Raw genomic sequence first — 4,070 nt, 5'->3', positions numbered from 1 at the left:
AAATGGGAGATAGCGTGGAGGACTTCCCCCTCCGTGAAAGGAGCATCAATTCCCTCAAGGGCCGTGTTGCCAAGATTGAGACTTTCCCAATTTAGGTCCCATTTGCGTGTTTGTCCTCCGCCCAAAGAGGAGGAGAAATGGCTATGTAAGATTTCCTCTTGACGAAGATGATCGGTAACCCATCCACCATTGTGCTTGATGCGGTGTATGTGGTTTTTCCTCCTTCTAGCATTGACTCTAAGATGGAAAAATTTGGTATTTGCATCGCCTTCCTTGATATTTGCAATCCGAGAGCTTTGCTTTTTCCTAGCCCTCTCTAGGATAGCAAGGCTAATGACCCTTCTCTTCAATCTAGCACGAAGTTCTTGCTCATCGCCCAAAAGAACCCGATTTTCTTGTGCGATGTCGAGGTGAAGGATGACTAGAAGAGCGGCGTGGAGCAACACCTTAGACTTAGAGAAAAGTCCCCGGCTCCAATTGGTAAGCTCCTTGGACACATTCTTGAGTTTATGGAAGAGGTTTTGGTAGGGCTCCCCATGTCCGGAGGGCAAGGACCAAGCTCTTCCAACAACATTATGGAAACCGGGGCCGTATCAACCGTTTCCGTGCAACCCTTACCTCTTGCGAGCTTAAGGAGATTCATCTCCAAAATAGGCGCTTCACTTGGTCAAATGAGAGGGATGACCCAACAATGTGCAAGCTTGATGGCTTCTTTTGCAACGATGCTTGGAGCCTACATTTCGACTCCCATATCCTTAACGCTCTCTCCTCCGCCCTCTCCGACCATCGCCCGCTCCTCCTCGCCGATGATAGTGGCCCTAGGAGGCTAAGGTCTTTCAAGTTTGAGAATTGGTGGACGGTATGCAAATTTTCAAATATTCAAAAATAGCAGTTTTTGTCGTTTTTGTTTGGCCCATAATAAAAAAGAATTCGGAGTTGAGATTTTGCATGCTTGTAGGAAATCACATTTCTGTGCAAAATATCAAGTTCAAATACTTTGTATTCTCTGGTACATACAAATGACATAAGTGTAGATCTGGTATGCACATTTTTTCAAATCTCCAAACGAAAAAGTCAGATTTTGTCATATTTGTTTGGCCCATAAAAAAAGAATTATAGGTTGGGATTTTACATAGTTGTAGGATTAACCGTTGAAAAAGTCCAGAACTATTTTTAGATTTTGCTAAAACTTCTAAATATGCTATTTGGTTTTTTAAAAAATGAAGGAAGCATTGGTGCTTGGGTGCACTTGTAAACCTGAGCTCCTTTGAAGGCGTCACTTTGGAGTTCTTGATCCTTGTGGTGCAGCAGGTTTTGTGGCAGACGTGTAGGCTTGCTCTATGGTGACAATGGTGGATGCCGGCCGGCGGGGTAGCAGCTTCAAGATTTTTTAGGTGTGATTTTCCTTTTAAATTACTCCCCCTCCCTCAAATAAGTGTACATCTAGCTCTAAACTTTATCCACAAAGAGTGTACTTCTATTTTCCCAATGCACTTTAATTGCTTCTCTCTCATCACACGAAAATCAAACCCAATAATATTAACCCCATGTTTTTCTTATTTTTTACATGCACTTAACTTATTGGAGGTAAAAAGTTAAAGAGGAGAGATGCATGTTCTCAATGTATTTTTCACTCTACTCCATAATTTATCTTAAAATCCCCGCATGTACACTTATTTGTGGGTAGGTCAATTGGATCGTAACGAAAACAACACCTCTTCTGCTACTATTTTAAAAATACCCAAAAATATTACCAGAAGGAGATACGCGCTGATCAATGATCATCTATTCACACACGCACACGCACCGAGTCGAAGAAGCATCATACATGCACAGGCACAGCGTGATGATCTGGATTCGTTGGACATCATTCAGGGTTTAACTACCAACAAGCAAGCCGCCAGCCTACACCGGGCCGACATGGACGCACGGGGCATGCGTCCAGCTGATTGAGGAGACCTCGATCGCCCTTTTCATCTGTCATGTTCCTCGGCGGGCGCCGCACGCGATCCCCTTCGTCCTGGACGGATCGACCGATCCATGCATGAGATATTCACGCCATTGCCATGCATGTATGAACTAGCTAGGCAACGCCCGAGATCGACCTCAAATCTAGATCGATCGATGATGCGCCGAGTATCAGATCGCGGTGACCGCGCGCGCGCGTCTCCATCGCTACATGCATCTGGTTGAGCAGTCCGCGTCGGCCGTCTCTTGGTCTGGTCCTGCAGCATGTTGTCGTGCTCCTGCCCATGTTTTGGTTGGAACAGCGAGACGCGAAGGTGGGCACGCATGCTGATGCGGTGCGGAGTTAATGAACTGACCCCGGTGCTGCAGTGCACGAGCGCTGCACTCGTCGATTAAGAACTATACGACGATCCATATGGTTATGGCAGTCTTTTTCGCTGAAACTGAAATCACTGTGACCCCAAACAGCATGCCTACATAGTACACAGTACACACGCCTTCTACATTATCTCTAGGACAGGCTTCTTTGCCTCTCAAAGTATGTATTTCTATGTATATACTCCTTCATGAGGCTCAATACATTATCCGACGTAGTACACCAACTCCATTCGTTCTCACTCGCATGTTTGTTTTGACGCAACGATTAACTTGATAAAATATGCGTGCCCCTTCCCTTCAAGCTACCTTCAAGCTGTGGCGGAGTTAGAGAATATAGCACTGGGTTGTCTACTGGTGCCAAAACAAAGAAAACCACATAATTTTCGGGGTGCACATATGGTGAAAAAATGTTGTTTTGTAAAGAGAGAAATTTGTACCTATTATCTAGTGCAACCAAGTAACTTCATGTAGATCCGCCATCAGGGCCGGCCCTAACATATCAGGGGCCCGGTGCAAGACCAAAAAAAGGCCCTATACAGAAGCAATAGAGAAAAATTCTTATATTTAATTTAATTAAAATTTAATTATTTAACATAACCTTGGACTCTACCCACGATCTTATTGCATTTCAGCTTAAATTTTAGCTCTCACTTATTTTTACACTTGTGTTGGCACTCCACATCTCTTCAACCTTCTATCTTGCTCAAGGGTCAATGTTCAAGCACATGAGGATTGGGGAGAACAAATCAAATCAAATCGGTAGGGATGAGCAAGAACAAACGAATCTTGAAGAATATATAGAAGAGGATTGTACTGACCGTTGCAAATTTGAGAGAAGTTTCTTTGAAATCAATGAATCATGATCTCCTCCGCCATTAATTCATTCAAAACCGCCCAATCGTTGGTGCCACAGCGGTGATTGGGCTGGGAAACGGAAAAGTGAAGGAGGCCAGGGGAGAAGACGATGCGTATAGAGAAGTTTCCTCGCGAGACGCGACCCGGCCGGCCGGACCAAGTCAATTCCATTTCCTTTCCTCTATCGATGTGTCCGTACAGGGAAGGAGACCTGAGCTGATTTTGATTGGTTTTTTTCTTTCCAAACATGAACTACACCTGCACCTGTACTACACATGGCCCTGTACTACATACGTATAACATACCTGGGTGAGGCCCCAAGCGATCGGGGGCCCGGTGCAGCCGCACCGGTTGCACTGCCTCAGCGCCGGGCCTGTCCGCCATGTCAACACTACACACATACTGGGTAGCCGGCTAGCCGCGCGATCCCATGCTCGTTTAGTGGTTACATGCACAATGCAGCAGTGTGATGAGAAACTGAAGTGGGCAAAGATGCCAAGAAGTAGGCTACAACATATATACTTTTCAGTTCTGTCTATATTATCCAAGGGGATGTAGCTCAGATGGTAGAGCGCTCGCTTAGCATGCGAGAGGTACGGGGATCGATACCCCGCATCTCCACATTGTTTCTTCATTTTTTCGCCAGACATATTTCCCCCCAATTCAGATCGCAATCGCATTGCAGCGTGCAAAAGCCGTTATATTTTCCCTTTTTTGTCTGCACCGGACTTTGGATCTCTCCATGACACTGCTGGCGAGTACTGAGCCTCTGAAGACCCGCAAGGCGAGCTGAATTTTTTCTTCTTATTGACAGGAACTTTGGATATCTCCCTGAATGCTGAAACTAGTGGCCCGCACCGAGCCTCTGA

The 4,070-nt window shown here is 45.6% G+C and overlaps 1 non-coding gene across 1 annotated transcript; it reads left to right on the top strand.

The window, feature by feature from the left end:
* Positions 1-3,749: 3,749 nt before the first annotated feature.
* On the top strand, positions 3,750-3,822 carry TRNAA-AGC. Its single transcript has one exon. It is a non-coding gene; the product is annotated as a tRNA-Ala (tRNA).
* Positions 3,823-4,070: the final 248 nt, after the last annotated feature.

This window comes from Lolium rigidum, chromosome 4, assembly GCF_022539505.1.
Source record: "Lolium rigidum isolate FL_2022 chromosome 4, APGP_CSIRO_Lrig_0.1, whole genome shotgun sequence".
Taxonomy (NCBI): Eukaryota; Viridiplantae; Streptophyta; class Magnoliopsida; order Poales; family Poaceae; genus Lolium; species Lolium rigidum.
This window is presented reverse-complemented; position numbering and strand designations above follow the sequence as displayed.